Source organism: Tenrec ecaudatus, chromosome 5 (genome assembly GCF_050624435.1).
Source record: "Tenrec ecaudatus isolate mTenEca1 chromosome 5, mTenEca1.hap1, whole genome shotgun sequence".
Classification (NCBI taxonomy): domain Eukaryota; kingdom Metazoa; phylum Chordata; class Mammalia; order Afrosoricida; family Tenrecidae; genus Tenrec; species Tenrec ecaudatus.
In genome coordinates this window covers 81,467,216-81,486,475 of record NC_134534.1, presented here as the reverse complement: position 1 = coordinate 81,486,475, position 19,260 = coordinate 81,467,216, and positions in this window count along the sequence as shown.

The window sequence follows — 19,260 nt, the reverse complement described above, 5'->3', positions numbered from 1 at the left end:
TGAAGCAGGTCTTGAAGGAACCTCAAATTACAGCGACACGGTACATGGGTTAGGTATCCCACAGGTAGTGTAGCTTGCAAATGGAGGCAGAGAACAGCAAGGCAGATGCACATTGGTCTGATGATCAAAGAACAAGAGACAAGAAAGAAAAGATTCTCCAAGCCATTTATCTCTTCACCCTTCAATTAATCCCACATATGTTTATTGGCCAGGTTGGCACAATAAACTACCTCAGCTCATTTGTCATTAAGGTACAAGCCCTGGTGGCATAATGATTACATGTTGGGCAAGATCAACAGTTATTTTTGAAACTACCAGCTGCTCTACAGGAGAAAGATAAAGCTTTCTACTTTCCAAAAGGTTTCCCGTCTCAGAAATCCACAGAGGTAGTGCTACTCTGTTCAATATGAGTTAGAATCCACTCATATTGGCTAACTTTGAGCCATTAAGTGAAGTGAATTTGATTTCTGTTTATTTCATCTACTGAGGCCAATGTGTAGTAACTGTGTTGTTAAAAAACATATTTGCAATGAATAAGTTGTTGGTCTTGCAAAATGCTATTTCTATTCTCTAGAGTCATTTCTATCACCAAGGCCACATTTTCCAACTACCAGTCCTTCTTTGTTTCCAACTTGCCCATTCCAGTCACCAATAATTGTCAAATGAATCTTGATTTTACATTTGATCAATTTCAGAGAATAAGAAAAAAATTCAAGCTTCAAGAAACATGAAAAGAAGATGGATGGAATACACAAAATCCAGCCATTTCAGGATGTAGCATATGGCCAAGAACCAAAGGCATGAAAGAATGAAGTCCAAATTACACTGAAGACACTATGAAAAATTATTCTCCAGGAATCGATGGAATGTAAATTGAGATGTTCCAATAATTGCATAAATGTTGGGAGATCTTATTCTCCTGTGCCAAGAAACTTGGAAGAGAGCTACCTGGCCAACCATCTGGAAGAGATTCATACATGTATCCATTCCAAAGAAAAGTGATCCAATAGGAGACAGACATTATCTAAAAGTGCCATTATGCCACATACAAGCAAAATTTGTAGCAGTACATCAATAGGAAACTGCTAGAAATTCAAGTTCCATATAGAAGGGGGCATGGAATGAAGGATGCCACTGCCAATGTCAGATAGATCATGGCTGAAAAGAGAATTATAAAACGTTTACTCTTGTTTTATTGACTACAAAAAGGCACCTGGGTGGATCCTAACGAATGATGGATAACATAACATAGAATGGGAATTCCAGAGTACTTAGTTGTGTTCACAAGGAACCTGTACCTCAGCACAGAGCTAGTTGATCCAACAGAACAAGGGGAATGTGTGGTTTAAAATGAAGAAAGATGTGAGTCAAGATGGAATCTTTCTACCATACTTATTCAGCTTGTATGCTGAGCAAATAATCCTAGACTCTAGACTTTAGGAAAAATATGGTGGCATTAGGAGTAGAGTAAGATTTATTGACAACCTGCAATATATAGATGACACAACTTTGCTGAAAGTAAAGAATTACAGCAATTACTGATGGAAATCAAAGACTGCAGCCTCCACTATGGATCACCATGCAAAATAAAGAAAACAAAAAATAGACAATAGACAAATACACAGAGACAAAAGATTGAAATCAAAAATTTCTTTTTACCTGGATCCACAATCAACTCCATGGAAGCCACAGTCAAGAAATCATAGAACGTGTTACATTAGGCAAAACTGCTGCAAAATGCCTTTTTAAAGTGTTAAAAAGCAAAGATATAAATTTGAGGACAAAGGTGTGCCTGACACATACCATGGTATTTTCACTTGCTTTCAAAATGCAAACATGTATCCAAAAACTCAACAACGAATAAAGAAACTGAAGAAGCATCAATGCATCTGAATTATGATGTTTGTGAAGAATATTGAACCTACTATGGGCTACTGGAAGAAGTATAGACTGAATACGCATTAGAGGAGAGTATAACAAGAATTGTCAGTATTTTGGATATGTTGTCAGGAGATATCAGTTCCTGGCAAGCAGAGGGCCAGCAAAGAGTGGAGGACTCTTAGTGCAGTGAATTGGCATAATTGCTCTAAGAATGGGCCCAAATAGTGCCATGACTGTGAGGGCAATGCAGATCAGGCAGCATTTCATTCTGTTGGAGAATGGGTCACTATGAGAGCACAGAAAAACAATAACAACAATAAAGTTGCAGTTCTAGGTGCAGCAAAAAGTTGGCAAAGTGGGTGGATAAGCAAATGTGGTGAAGAAAGCTGATGGTGCTCAACTATCAAAAGATATAACATCTGGGGTCTAAAAGGCTTGAAGGTAAACAAGTGGCCATCTAGCTCAGAAGGAACAAAACCCACATGGAAGAAGCACACCAGCCTGTGTGATCATGAGGTGCCAAAGGGATCAGGTATCAGGCATCATCAGAACAAAAAATCATATCATTGGGTGCACACCTCCATGATATGATTGCTGAGGACAAATGGGTCCATAAGCAAATGTGGCGAAGAAAGCTGATGGTGCCTGGCTATCGAAAGGTATAGTGTCTCAGGTCTTAAAGGCTTGAAGGTAAACAAGCGGCCATCTACCTCATGGAAAAAGCACACCAGCCTGTGCGGCCACAAGGTGTCAAAGGGATCATATGTAGGCATCATCAGAACAAAAAAATCTTACCACAGTGAATGAAGGAGGGAGTGCAGAGTGGAGACCCAAAGCCCATTAATCGGCCACTGGAGATCCCCTTGCAGAGGGGTCTAGGGAAGGAGACGAGCCAGTCAAGGTGTGTGTGATGTAGCACCAATGAAAAAGACAACCTTCCTCTAGTTCCTAAATGCTTCCCCTCTCCCCCTTCACTATCATGATCCGAGTTCTACCTTGCATGTCTGGCTAGACCAGAGGATGTACACTGTTTCAGATAGGAACTGGAAACACAGGGAATCCAGGGAGGATGATCCCTTCAGGACCAGTGGTGTGAGTGGTGATACTGGGAGGGTAGAGGAAGGGTGGGGTAGCTAGGGGGAACTGATTACAAGGATCTACATATAACCCCCTCCCTGATGGGATGGACAACAGAAAAGTGGGTGAAGGGAGATGATGGACAGTGTAAAATATGACAGTAATACTTTATAAATTATCAACATTTCATGATGCATGGGGGAACGGGGAGGGAGGGCAAAATGAGGACCTGATGCCAGGGGCTTAAGTGGAGAGCAAATGTCTTGAGAATGATGAGGGTAATGAATGTACAGATGTGCTTTACACAATTGATGTATGTATGGATTGTGATAAGAGTTGTATGATCCCCTAATAAAACGAATAAAACAAAACCAAAAAACCCCCTGAATTTAAAAAAAATGTTAACATGTTTAGTTGAAAGGCTGCTAGTTTAAATTCACCCAAAAGCCCATCATAAGGAGGGCCTGGCAGTCTATATATATACCATATTGAATGAAGGGGGAAGTGCAGAGTGGAGACCCAAGGCCCAAGTGTCGGCCACTGGAAATCCCCTCATAGAGGGTTTAGGAGAGGAGATGGGTCAGTCAGGGTGTGAGGTAGTACCAATGAAGAACACAGCTTTCCCCAAGATCCTGGATGCTTCCTCCCTCCAACTACCATGATCAGAATTCTACCTTGCAGGACTGGATAGGGCAGAGGTTGTACACTGGTGCATATGGGGGCTGGAGGCACAGGGAATTCAGGGTGGAAGATACCTTCAGGACCAAGGGTGTGAGGGGCGAATGTTGGGAGATTGGAGGGTGAGTGGGCTGGAAAGGGGGAACTGATTACAAGGATCCACATGTGACCTCCTTCCTGGGAGATGGACGGCAGAGAAGGGGGGGAAGGAGACTCCAGATAGAGCAAGATATGACAAAATAGCAATGTATAAATTACCAAGGGCACTAGAGGGAGGGGGAAGCGGGGAGGGAGGGGAAAAAAAAAGAGGACCTGATGCAAAGGGCTTAAGTGGAGAGCAAATGCTTTGAAAATGATTAGGGAAAAGAATGTATGGATGTGCTTTATACAATTGATGTATGTATATGTATGGATTGTGATAAGAGTTGTATGAGCCCCTAATAAAATGTTTTAAAAAAAAGAATGACAAGTGCAACGAATGTATAAGGGCACTTTGCTCAATTGATGTATGTACGGATTGTGATAAGAGCTGTATGAGCCCCAATAAAAAGATTTATTAATTAAAAAAATAAAATGATGATGGCAACAACAATAACAAAAAGTTAACGTGTTTAGCTGAAAGGCTGCTAGTTTAAATTCACCCAAAAGCCCATCATAAGGAGGGCCTGGCAGTCTACTTCTTAAAATTCAGTCATTGAAAGCTCTGTGACACATTGGGTTGTTCTGAGTCAAAAGCAGTTCCTAGCAAATGCTAGGATGACTTGATTCGGTGCAAGTTAAAATATCTGGAGGCTCAACTAACTTTTAAAAATAAATCATTTTATTGGTGGTTCTCACAGCTCTTATAACAATCCCTACATCAGTTGTATCAAGGATGTTTGCACATATGAGGCTCAACCATCTTAATTTTATCTTTGAAAATATGCATATTTAGATGTGCAAGAAATTTCTATTTAAATACTTAATCTTGATTTTAAAATGTGCTTATCAAGAATAAATAAATACAATAAAAGTGGTAATTGGGGAGGGGGGACGTTGACCACGAAAAGTAAATTTTTTCTGACATATAGACTTGAAAACAAGGCTATTCCAGGAACTCAAAATTGAGGGACACATATGTATATGAGTGAGCACGCAGTGGTATGGTGGGCTAATGTCAGTGATTTTAACCCATCAGTCACTCCGGAGGAGAACACACGGCTTGCTGCTCTGGTCATGAAGCCCCAAGGGTTCTACTCTGTCCTGTAAGGGTTGCTATGAGTCAGAACTGACTCAATGGCAGTACGTTTTATGCATTCCGTGGGAAGTGCTTGGGCCTGTGCGCCTGGGTGGTGCCAGGTGTGGAGGTGTACACCTGTGTTCCTGAGTGCAGCCCAGTAGTCAAGTCTGTGGCAATCATGTCCTCACTTGCTGTCCAGGCTGCCGTGGCCAGAAGCTTTTAGCTTCAGTAATTGAAACCCCTCTCTGGAACAGAGAAAAACCTTCCTTGGAAAACCACGCCAAGGGTTTGGTAAAACAATGGCAAGTGGTTAGGAAAACACGCTAAGAAAGTTGCAGCTGTGATCCTTGATCTTTGGGAGGGAGACGTTCAGCTGGTTCCTGAATGGAAGGAGGTGATTGCATGAACCTGGCACCCCTTCAGTCCTCTCCACAGCAACACGAGCAAGGGATGCTGGCGCCGCCCACAAAAGGCGCCCTCCTGGGAGCAATGATCCCCTTGAGTGGCCCTTTTCTGTGGCAGCGCCACAGAGCTCTCACTCTGGTTAGTGATTTTTTTCTTTTTGTATGTTTGGCAAGCTCCTCAGAAGGAACTTTACCTAAGTAAATACAGCCATCTGTTTAGTCCAATGTTTTCTTTTGTTTTCAGTAGAGGTAGCTCCCTAGAAAAACAAGAGCTCAGCTGTCATAAAAACTAAACTAACCTCACTGCCTTCAAATCCATGCTGACTCGTAGTGACCCCCCGGGGCTTCTGAGACTGCAACTGTTTACAGGAATAGAAAGCCCAGTCTTTTTCCATCGAGATGCTGGTGATTTCAAACTCTACCAGGAGGATCACAGCCCAGCGTGTAGCCACTCGACCACCAGGGATCCTTGAGCTGGTATAGTAGAAACAAAATTATCCACCTTCTTTCATTTATCTCTAAGGAAAATGATGTTAAATTCTAAAAATAAGAAAAAAAACCTTCAATGTCATTCAAGTTGAGGGTAGCCTACATGACTATTTTAAACACATTTGTTAGTGTGTTAGTCTGGGTCATCTAGAGAAACACATCAAATGACACTCACGTGTATAAGAATGAGCTTTACATCAACAAGCATTCCCATCTTGAAAGAAGGTGCGGTGAAGGGCGAGGACATCAATGGGCTCATATAGAAAAAGGTTTGGAAACTGATTGTGGTAGCAAATGTATAATTCTGCTGGATGTGATTGAACTATGGAATGACTTGATATATGTATCAGTACCAATTAATTAAAAAAAGAGGCATCCCCGCCCAATCCAACTCAAGTCCACAAGTCCAGTGCAAGCCAGGGCCCTTTTCAGACTCCCGTAGCTGCAGGCTGGGGATGAAGAAGGTGATGCGGAATGCATGAAGATCACAGGCTGCTGGGTGCAGAGATGTGTGACTCCCAGGTTGGTGGAAAACTGGCAGAGCTCCAATGTCTCTCAGGGTTGGGTAGCCCCCTTGGGGGCAGAGAGAAATGGAGGTTCACAGTTTCTTCTTATAAGAAAGTCATCCTCTCAAAGAGGCATCCTCAGGCTGTGGCCTGATTGACAGATGGGACTCAACCCCTACACTTTTGGAAAAATTCAAGTTAACATAAATCATCTACTACAAGTAGTCTGAGACTTTTTATATTTAATCAGGTTTTTCCTTTTGATGTTTTAAATGTATCGAATTTGACCAAAGAAAAACTTTCCTATTTTGTCTCTATGCCACATTATTGTTTAGTCAGGAATGGTTTTCCAATAAGTGAGACAAGCAGGGGCTTGCTGCAGACAGGTACCATCAAGTCAGTTCTGACCCATTGTGACACTATACACCACAGAACAAATACCGCCCAGCCTTCCGCCACCATCACAACTGCTCCTATTCTTGAGCCCTTGGTTGCAGCGCTGGGTCGCTTCTTGTCTAGGGCCCCCTCTTTTTCACTGCCCCTCCACTAAACCAAGCACGCGCTCCTTCACTGCCCCTCCACTTTACCAAGCACGCGCTCCTTCTCCAGGTGCCATTGCTTCTGACAATATGTTCAAGGCATGTAAGAGGAAGTCTTGCTATCCTTGCTACTCAAGGTCACTCTGGCCGTACTTCCAAGACTGATCCGTTTGTCCTTTTAGCAGTCCATGGTACATTAAATATTCTTCTCCAGCACCACAATTCAAATGCATCAATTTTCCAAAGTACACATGCATACAAGGCAATTGAAAATGCTTAGATCAGGCATACCACAGTCCTAAAACAACACCCCTGCTTTTCATTACTCTAAAGAGGTCCTGGGTAACAGATTTACCTAGTGCAATGTGGCTTTTGGTGTCTTGATTGCTATTTCTGAGAGCATTGGTTGTGGATCCAAGCAAGACAAAATCCTTGACAACTTCAACTTTTTTACATTCATTATGATGTTAGCTATTGGTCCAATTGTGAGGATTGGGGTTTTTTGACATTGAGGCTACAATCCTCCTTCTACATCAGCAAGGGCTGCAAGTCTCTTCCCTTTCAGCAATCAAGGTGTGCCATCTTCATGTCACAGGTTGTTAAGAATCCTCCGATTCTGATGCAACATTCTTCTCCATCTATTCCAGATTTCCTCATTATTTACTCCACATACAGATTGAATAAGAATAGTGACAGGTAGGAATTTCCTGGGGACTAAAGAATTTTACAGACTTTTTCTTAATTTTGCTTATCATGTTTTGCACAAAGCCGAGCCATTGCTGACAAAACTATTTAAGAATGTAAAACTGACCTTGTACTCTAAAAGATGGTGTATTTGTGCATTAGATTTGCCTGAAACTTTATCTAATTTCATTCCTTTTTACAATACCATGTAATGTGTACATATTTAACTAAAGAGATTTATAATCGTAATTATTTTATTGTAAAGATTTTAACTAAAGTTTCTCCTTTTCTCTAAAAAAAAAAAAAGAATAGTGACAGGATAGAATGCTGATGCAGACCTTTCCTGATTTTAAGTCATGCAGTATTCCATTGTTCTGTTCACACCACTGCCTCTTGATCCATGTACAAATTCAGTTTGAGAAACCTAAAGTGTTCTGGAATTCTCCTTCTCAAGGTTTGTTTGCCATGATCCACACAGTTGATCATGATCCCATAGTTTGTTATCATCCACATAATCAAATGCCTTGGCATAGTTAACAAAATAGAAATAAATAGCTTTGGTTTTCTCTACTTTGGACTAAGATCCATCTGATATCAGCAATATCCCTTGTTGATATCCCTTGTTGATATCAGCAATATCCCATCTGATATCCCTTGTTGAAAGATCTTCAGCAATATTTTACTTGTATGTGGTGTTAATGATATTGTTCTATAACTTGAGCATTCTGTTGGGTCACCTTCCTCTGGAATGGGCACAAATATGAATTCTTCCAGTCAGTGGATCAAGTATTTCAAATTTTCTGGCATAGACAAGTGCTTTCAGTGCTTCATCAGCTTGTTGAAACATCATCATTGGTATTCCATCAATTTCCTGGAGCTTGTTGTTGGCTAATGCTTTCAGTGCCCCTTGAACTTCTTTCTTCAGTACTATTAGTTCTTGCTCATATAGCTCCTGAAATGGTGTAATGTCAGCCAGTTATTGTGGTAGAGACTCTTTGTATTCTTTCTATCTTCTTTGGATGCTTCTTGAATATTTCAATATTTTCCCCAAAACTTTTTGAATATTGCAATTCCAGGCTTGAATTTTTTCTTGAGTTCTTTCAGTTTAAGATATACTGAGTATGTTCCTCCTTTTCAGTTTTCTAACTCTATGTCTTTGCACATTTCCTTATAATATTTCCCTTTTTTCTCTCCAGCTTCCTTTGAAAATTTCTATTCAGTGCTTTGACTTCATTTATTTCTTTTGCCTTAGCTACTCTCCAATTAAAAGCCAGTTTCAGAGTCTCTCTGACATTCATATTGATTTTTTCCTCTCTTTTCTGCTGTTTTAATGTCCTTTTACTTTCTTCATGAATAATTTTTTAGATCATTTTATTGGGGGCTCTTACACCTAATAACATTCCATACATCAATTGTATCAAACATATTTGTTGATATGTTGCTATCATCATTTCCAAAACATTTTCTACTTTAGCCCTTGGTATAAGCTCCTCTCCCCCACCCAAAAATGGAACTCAAATATGTTTACTACAGTGCATTCAGTCAAACTGCATTTCAATGGAAGAGCATGTATTCACAGTTATGTTCTAAATTTTGTAAACAATAATATTGATGCCTTTAACTTAAAAATGTTTGGCACATGAATGCAATGTAGCATACATTTAAATGCAATCAAATGAAATATCTTTGCTGTTGACAATTGCTTATATTCGTAATTTTCAGTCCTCTTCAATTAAGGCATTACCAAGCTTGATTTTTTTTCCCTTGCAGATTGAACTGGATGGTCTGTGCCTGCAGGCTTAGTCTTCAACATTGCTTGTCCCTTCTTAGAAGGAGTTAAACATTTGTAAGCTGCCGATTTCTTTGTGACCTGATTTACATCAAGGTCATGGCTCACATGTTTGTAAAGTGGGGCAAGTTAAAGTTCATTGGTCATATGTCAGACTCGAAGCTTCCCCTGACTCATATGGCTGCAAGACGGATGAAGCAAATATCAGCAGACTTCTGGCTGCAAGAGGCAAATGAATGAAAACTGAACAGGTAAGATGGCAGCCTCCTGGTGACTTTCAGGTAATTGGTAGACAACTGGTTCAGGTTATAAGAAGTAGAAGTCAGATAACAAGTCAGATGCAGAATCCATACTCAGCTTTTTGGTCAGCCAAAAGCAAGAGAACTTTCCTCAGAGTCCACTTATATTGGAAGCAGGCCAGACCCCTAGGAAACTTCAATTGGCTGGCTGCTCATAGCAGGTCTCCTCATGGAAGCTATTACATTATGCTAGAACCCATCACAGGGCATTACTAGTTTTAATTGATAAACCACTCAAAATCCTGTCCCAGTCAAACTGACACAAAATTCTCACAGACATGTTGCACAAGTTTGTATGAATACATTTTGGTACATTAAAAAATCAGTCCATGCATCCTATTGTCACAAATGTAGTTTTCACACAGTTTCTGAAGACTCTTTACAATCTGCGAGGACAGCAGTAACAATGTCAAACTGTGTGGAGGTTACATAGGCAGGTATACATGCATGTATGAGAATAAGCAAAAACTTCTTGCTACTAGGGTTCTACTATACTTCCGTGCTCAAATATATGAAGTAGTACACCCCCCCAAAACAAACAAACAAACAAAACAAGACGGAAAAGGCACCGCTGGGTGGAGCTTTCCTAGTGTGCATTCCCCAGCACCCCCCCATGCCAGGCATTGAACAACTCCCTCTGAGTTGGTGCAAAGGTTCTCTCTGTTCACAGTGATGTTTTTGGTAAAAGCAGTTTCTCTTGAAGTTCATTTTTTCTCATGGCTGATTGAAGAGAACAGGGTGCAGCTGTGAAATTTTGTTTCCTGCTTGGGAAAATTGCTTCTGAAACAGCTGTGATCTTGAACAAAGGGTACGAGTGGTTTTCTCATTTCAAATGAGGTGAAATGTTGATTGATGACAGACTTTGTTCTGGATGTCCTTCAACTTCCAGAATGGACGAAAATGTCGACTTGTAGTTTGTTTGGAGTTCGCTCAACGAGGTCAGACCGTCAATCAAGCTTTCTATTTAGAGGTTCTGGAGAGATTGGGTAACAGTGTGAGACAAAAAAGGCCTGGTTTGTGGCAGATGGGGGGCTTGTTTTGCCACCACGACAATGCACCTGCTCATGTGCCCATCTCAGTGTGCCAGTTTTGGGCCCCAAACAGCATGCCTCTCTTGCCCCACTCACCTTACTCACCTGACCATGCTCCGTGTGAGTTCTTTTTTTTTCTGTGAATGGAAGAGGGGCATTATGGACAGCAACTTGACGACGTAGAAGAGGTGAAGGAAAAAATGAGGGATGTGTTGTCAGCCATGCCAACAGATGAGTTTGAAAAGTGTTTCCAAATTTGACAAATGTGTTAAGTGTAATAGAGAGTATTTTGAGGGTGAGAAATTGTTTTGTAAAAAAAAATTGAAATACATAGCTTTGATAAATATATCCATTTTGGAAGGTACCCCTCTTATATATCAGTGATCACTGCATGGCTATAGACAAATTTTCTCAGCAGCAGTACACTTGTCTTACTATTGTTAGGCTGCTTTAAAAAGAAAAAAAAGTCCATTCAAAACAGTGATTTCTGGGAATCTCCTGGACCAGTGAAATTCAAGGCAAAGAGGTCAGCTCAGAGAGTTGTTGACTGTTTTGGGCCACTCTAACTGGCTAATCTTGATAGATTTTTCTTGAAGGACATAGGGATATCATGGGTGCTTCTTATGAAGAAGTCTTAAGAAAATGAAAAAATGCATTGCTGAGAAAAAAATCCACTAAGAAATTATTTTTCCCATAGAGCAATTCACTTGTTCACTATTTGAGGGTAACGAGGGTTTTCCTATAAGAATTTAACTGTTAGACCTTTACCTTTACAGCCTTGATCTTTCATCTTCAGGCTTCTTTATGCTCCCTAAACTCAAAGATAATTTGAAGGAATGAGATTAGAATCCCTTGAGGATACCAAAACTGCTGTTTTGATATGATGTAAATTAAAAAGCACAAAATGGGCAGTGAGATGGAAACGCAAACTTCAGAAGTAAGTAGATCTACATGAATGATATTAGAGAAATGATAACTTCACATTCTCATAGTTTTGTTTCAGTAAAGGTTTCCATGACTATATAAGGTATTATAATGAAATGTGCAAACACCTGGAGCTAGATAAGCAAAAAGAAAGAACATTCTAAGAATTTCTAAATTTAGAGAATTGAAGAAAAAATTAGATGCAAGATGTGATATTGAAGGATTCTATGGGTAAGATATTGAATGAGTCAAAAAACACACAAAGAAGTTTCAAAAGGAATACATAGAGTCACTCTACCAAAAATAATTGGTCAATGTTCAATCATATCAAGAAGTAGCATATGTTCAAGAACCTATGGCCTAGAAGGAAAACAAATTTAAGCTCTATTGAAATCATTTGTACAAAACAACCTCTAGGAATTGATGGAATTCCAGTAGAAATATTTCAACACGGGAGATGCTCATATATCTAAACCAAATAGAAAAATATTCCATGGAAGAAAGAGAATGGAAAAAAAAACTGACGATTTAAATGGATGGAAAGAAAACATCACTGATAATGGAAAAAGTAAATCATACTTTAATTTGATTAAAACATTTAAAAAAGGAAATTTCAAAGGCAGCAACTTACCCAACTGACTAGAAGAGATCCACATTCAAGCCCATCCCAAAGAAGAGTGATTTGACAGACACTAGATATTATCCAACAATATCATTCACATCATATGGAAGTAAAATTTTACTGAAGATAATTTAAAAGCGTTGCAGAGTACATTGACAGACAGCTTCCAATAATCTAAGCTCAATTCAGAAGAGGGATTAGAACAAAGAATATCAATGTTTTTATTTTAAAAATTTTAATTAATCATTTTATTAGGGGCTCATACAGCCCTTATCATAATCCATACATATATCTATTGTGTAAAGCACATGTGTACATTCATTGCCCTCATTATTCTCAAAATATTTGCTCTCCACTTAAGCCCCTGGCATTAGGTCCTCATTTTTCCCCTCCCCCCCGCTCCCCCTCCTTCATCAACCCTTCATAATTTATAAATTATTGTTTTGTCATACCTTGCCTTGTCCACCATCTCCCTTCACCCACTTTTCTGTTGTCCATCCCCCAGGGAGGAGGTCACATGTAGATCCTTGTAATCGGTTCCCCCTTTTCAACCCATCCTCCCTCTAACCTCCCAGTATCGCCACTCACACCACTGATCCTGAAGGGATCATCCTCTCTGGATTCCCTGTGTTTCCAGTTCCTATCTTTACCAGTGTGCATCCTCTGGTCTAGCCAGACATGCAAGGTAGAACTCAGATCATGATAGTGGGGGGGGGGGGAAGGGGGGGAGAAGAAGGAAGCATTTAGGAACTAGAGGAAAGTTGTATTTTTCATCATTGCTACATCACACCCTGACTGACTCATCTCCTCCCCGAGACCCTTCTGTAAGGGGATGCCCAGTGGTCTACAAATGAACTTTGGGTTTTCATTCCGCACGCCCCACCTCATTCACTATGGTAAGATTTTTTGTTCTGATGATGCCTGATACCTGATCCCTTCGACACCTCGTGGCCACACAGGCTGGTATGCTTCTTCCATGTGGCCTTTGTTGCTTCTGAGGTAGATGGCAGCTTGTTTACCTTCAAGCCTTTAAGACCCTAGATGCTCTATCTTTTGATAGCTGGGCACCATCTGCTTTCTTCACCACATTTGCTTATTCACCCACTTTGTCTTCAGCGGTTGTGTCGGGAAGGTGAGCATCATAGAATGCCAATTTAATAGAAGAAAGTATTCTTGCATTGATGGAATACTTGAATCTGCTAAGAATATCAACGTTAATGTCAGATGGACCCAAAACCAGAAAATATTTACTTTTGTAATTGACTATGTTAAGATATTAGACTGTGTGAAACCAGTAGAAACTGTAGAAAAAAATGGATAACTAAAGAATAATGAATTATTCAACAATAGGAAATATATGTGTCAGGATTGTAGCCTTTCATCAGTCTGTGGGACTCTGGAGGTGTTGTCAGGTGAGCGCTGGACTGATAACAAGCTTGGTGGTCCAAACTCATTAGTTAGTTCCTTGGGAGAAGATAGGGCCATCTAGTCCTGTAAAGATTTCCAGCCTCAGAAACCCTATGAGTTGGAATAAATTCAGTATCAATCAGGTTCTTTTTGGCTATTATTGTTTATTCTATCTGTATATTGAGCAAATAATCTGAGAAGCTGTATTATGTGCAGAAGAATGCAGAATCAGGACCTGTAGAAGACTCATCAACATTCTGCAATATGCAGATGATACAACCTTGCTTGCTTAAATCCAAGAGGACTTGAAACACTTACGATGAAGATCAAGGACTATAGCTTTCAGTATGATTTCAACTCAATATAAAGAATACAAAAATATTTACAACTAGACCAGTAAAAATATCATGATAAATGGGGGTGTGGGGGAATGAGCATGGAAGCACCAGTGAAAAAAAAAGAAATCAAATGACTTTTACATTGAGCAAATCTGTTATAAAAGATTTCTTTCATTGGACAGTGTGATACATGACAAAATAATAATTTACAAATTATCAAGGGTTTGTGGGAGGGCAGGGAAGGGAAAAATGAGGAGCTGATACCAAGGGCTCAAGTAGAAAGAAAATGTCTTGAGAAGGATGAGGGCAACAAATGTATAAATGTGCTTGAGACAATGGATGGATTGTGATAAGAGTGGTATGAGCCCCCAATTAAATGATTTTAAAAACAAAACAAAAGATCTCTTTAAAGTGTTAATGAGCAAATATATCATTTTGAAGACTAAGGTGCTCCTCACCCAAGCATGGGATTTTTCATTTGCCTTATGCCCATCCTAAAGGCAGGCCATGGACAAGGACGAGGAGAATTGATGCCTTTGAGTTATAGTGTTTGTGAAGAGTCTTTAACGTGTCAGGAATGGGCCAGAAGAATGGGCATATCTGTTTTGGAATATGTAAAATGCTTCTGAGACGCGAGGATGGAGAGGTTTTGTCACACAGTCTTTCAACACATCATCAGGGGGGTCTGCTCCGTGAGAAGCACATCATACTGGGGAAGGTGAAATCAGCGAGAGAGGCACTCACTCAGAGCTGGGCTGACACAGAAGCTACAACAAGGGGCTTCAGTCACAACAATTTGGGGGATGGTGCATGACTAGAGAGAGATTCCTTTTCTTGCACATAAAATCTCTGAGTCAACAGAATCTAACAATATCAACATTGCCATCAGTAATGAATCACTTCCTCCATTATATTTCAGGTATTCAGACGAAGCAATAGAAAATCTCAAAAATTGGTTCCCCCTTTCCAACCTGCCTTTCCTCCACCCTCCCAGTATCGCCACTCTCAACACTGGTCGTGAAGGGATCATCTGTCCTGGATTCCCTGTGTTTCTAGTTCTTATCTGTACCAGTGTACCGATTACAAGAGTCTACATATAACCTCCTCCCTGGGGGATGGACAACAGAAAAGTGGGTGAAGGGAGACGTCAGACAGGGCAAGATATGGCAAAATAATAATTTGTAAATTATCAAAGGTTCATAAGGGAGGAGTGGGGAGGGAGGGGAAAAATGAGGAGCTGATGCCAGGGGCTGGGTAGAGAGCAAATATTTTGAGAATGATGAGGGCAATGAATGTACAAATGTGCTTTAAACAATTGATGTATGTATGGATTATGATAAGGGCTGTATGAGCCCCTAATAAAACTATTAAAAAATAAAAGAAATCTCAAAAATCTTTCTACCTCCTGGATCAAAAAATTTAGGTCAGGTTTTCTAAAACTAATAATCTAAATAGCAGTTTCTTTTTAGAGGTTTATTTTAGTTGTTATGCTATTTACATAATGTTTTGGGGTACTATCATCTGATAATATGGAAGACTGAAGTAAGGGGACAGAATAACCTGTGTTGCATTCTTCACGCATTGCAAAGTGATGCTCATCCATCCATCCAATCGTTCATTTCACAGGTACTTGTTGAGCGGTTTCTGCAATTCTTACATTCAGTTTTTCAAAATGTAACAATATTTCTTAAGTATATGAAGCTTTTTAACAATTTGAGAATATAAAATCTTTTTAAAATTTTTATTTTTAAAATAATTTTATTGGGGCTCATATGACTCTTACCACAATCCACACATATATATCAATTGTGTAAAGCACCCTTATACATTCATTGTCCCCATCATTCTCAAAATCCACCTTCCACTTGGATTCCTGGAATCAGCTCCTCATTTTCCTTTTTTCCCTCCCCCTCCTTCCTAACTCCCCCCTCCCTCATGAACCCTTAATAATTTATAGATTATTATTTTATCTTATCTTACACTGCCCAACGTCTCCCTTCACCCACTTTTCTCTTGCTTGTCCCCCAGGGAGGAGGTTGTATGTAGATCCCTGTAATCATTCCCCCTTTATACCCCACCTTCCCTCCACTCTCCAGGTCCAGTAGATTGGGATCATGATAGTTGGAGAGGAAGCGTTTAAGAACTAGAGGAAGGTTGTGAGTTTCATTATTGCTACACTGAACCCCGAGTGACTCATCTCCTCCCCACTACCCCTCTGCAAGGGATGTCCCGTTGTCTACAGATGAGCATTGGGTCCCCATCATGTGCTCCCCTAATTTTTCTTTTTTAAGCAAAAAATCTTATTAGCTATACAAATTAGTGCTGACTTTTGCAAATGATAAAATAATTTCTGCAGTGTGATGCAAGGTCATTCTATGGTGGAGGTAAGTTGTTTTATATCTAATTTAATTTCTTTCGTTGTCACATGGATTTCAATATTTCTGAAAGCTTAGACCCTATAAAATGTCTCCAACAAAGAAGCCATTGTTTAGAATTACTTTGGAGTGACTAAAATAAAATTTAGTCTGATTTTGATTATGGCATTAAACATTTATGTTCTTCCTTATGTTGCAATTCTCATTCTGAGCCATGTGGCTACAAGGATGAGGACTTTGTACATGTAAACGAATGCAAAGTTGCTTATGCAAATACTTTTCGAAACTTCTGGAGAATTACTTTAGCTTATTTGACTGCAATTTTGGATTTTATTTCCTGTTCTGTTTTATTAATGCATATAGGTTCCAAGAAAATATCCAGAAGTCAGATACATTTAAGTTTGAACATACCATGAAGTATTTTTTTATTTTGAGAAAATATCTAATCTGTTCACCTGAAGCATGCTTGAAAGGACATTTCAAGCACCATTCAAAATTCCAAGACAAATTTTAGAATTGATATAGCTTAATTGAATTTTTGCCAAGAAGTGTTAAAAATTGAAGCTTAACATTTTATACATGTTTAGTAACTTTAACTATTATTTATTCTATGGCTAGAAATAGAAATAAGGAATTTTCAAGAAAAAACTTCACCAAGATTCCTAACTGATGTCTACTTGTTTTATTGTTGTTCATTTCATTAATACAGCAATAGGGTTCTGGAGTATTTGCTTTTCAAATATGTATGGGTGTAGTATCACTATTATCTGTAGCTAGTATTAAACTGCTTAAGTGGTAAGGCTAACCATAGCATTTGCCCTAAACATTAATGATAGTTCTTTTGGATTGTTTCCCTGCCCCCAAGATTTCATAACTAGAACAGTATTAACTTTGGGACTGCTGTCTTTTTGTCTAGTGAACCATACTTCAGGATGCATAGCAGAAGAAACACTGCCTGGTCCTGTGCCATCCTCATAATTGTGCCCATGCTGGCGCCATTGTTGCAGCTTTGGTGTCAATCCATCACATTAAGGCCTTCCTCTGTTACATTGCGACTCTACTTTACCAAGCATGATGTCTGTCTCCAGGGACTGATCTCTCCTGACAACATGTCCAACATATGTAAGATGAAGTCTCCCCATACCTGCCTCTAAGTTAGAGCCTGGCCGCACTTGTTCCATGAAAGATTGTTTCCTCCTTTTAGCACTCCATTGTGCTTTCAATATTCTTCCCCAGCATCACAGATTGTTCTTTATTCAATGTCTAACTTTCACATACATACAAGGCAGTTGAAAATACCAGTTTGTGTCAGACACACTTTAGTCCTCAAAGTAACATCCTTGCTTTTCAATAGTCTAAAGATGTCTTGTGCAGCAAATGTATGTGATCTAATGCATCTTTTAATCGCTCGACTGCTACTTCCATGAGCACTGATTGTAGACACAAACAGGACAAAATTCTTGAGAACGTCATGCTGTTTTCCATTCATCATGGTGTTTCCTATTGGTTCAGTTGTGTGCATTTTGGTTTTGAGTTGCAATCTATATTGAAGGCTGCAATCCAAGATCTTCATCAGTAAGTGCTTCAAGTCCTCCTCACTGTCAGTAAGCAAAGTTGTGTCATCTGCATATGAGTTTGTTAAGAAGTGTTCCTCCTACCCTGATGCTGCCTTCTGTCTACATATTCCAGTTTCTCTGATACTTGCTCAGCATACAGATTGAATGAGCACCAGGACAGGATACAACCCTGCTGCCCACCTTTTCTGATTTTAAACCGTGCAGTCGTGCCTTCTATTTACACAACTGCCTCTTGATCCATGTACAAGTTCCGCATAAATATAATGCAGTGTTCTGGAGCTTCCAAGGTGGTCCGTAGTTTTTATGATCCGCACAGTTAAATGTCTTATCATAGTTAATACAACACAGTAAATATCCTGGTATTCTCTGATTTCAGTCAAAATCCACATGACATCAACCATGATATCCCTTGTTCTATGGCCTCTTCTGACTCTGGCCTGAATAACTGGTAGCTCTCTGTCCATGCACCATGGCAAATGTTCTTGGAAGACGATCAACAAAATTCTCTTGTATTAATGATATTGTTCTATGGCTCGAGCATTCTGTTGGATCACCTTTCTTTGGACTGGGTACAAATATGGATCTTTTCCAGTCAGTTGACCAACGAGCTGTCTTCCAAATTTCCCGGCATAGATGAGTGAGTGCTTCCAGTGCTTCAGCAGCTTGTTGAAGCATTTCCATTGGTGTTCCATCAGTACCTGGAGTCTCATTTTTGCTGAAGCGTCCAATGCAGCTTGAATTATTTCCCTCAGCACCATTCGTTCTTGCTCATACGCTACCTTCTAAAAGGTGGAATATCCACTACTTCTTTTGGTCCAGTGGCTGTGTGTTCTTTCCATCTTCTTTTGATGCTTGCATCATCATGCAAACATTTGGTATCATTTTCTACAAGTGGTCAGTAAAGGTTATTTATACACAATAACAAGCAAATTCATAACAACCCTGTGACTACATTAAAGCGTCTGTTATAGGTTCTCCCAGGCTGAAAATCTTTACAGTAGCAGACTGTCATTTCCTTTTGCCACAGAGCAGATGGTGGGTACAAACTGCTGACATTTAAGTAAGCAAGCAAGTTCTTTAACCACCAGAACTCCTAATGTCATAGAGATGGTTATAAATATTTTCCATTTATTTCCATTACTTATGCTTCAAATTGTTCTGATTTTTCTTTCATTAAAAAAATTGCTTCTGAACAAAAATCAAAAGATTGACATATCTTTAAAGTTCTTTCCCCCCAAATTCCTGCACATTTTGTTTAGTTTGACTTGTTGTTGATAATATTTAGTTTTTTAGTCAAAATTTTAATAGGTATGTGGATTGAGCCCTGGTGGTGTAGTGGTTATGTGCTGGCAACCCTAATGGTTGGAAGTTTGAAACCACTAGCAGATCCATGGGAGAAAGACTAAGTTTGCTACTCTCTA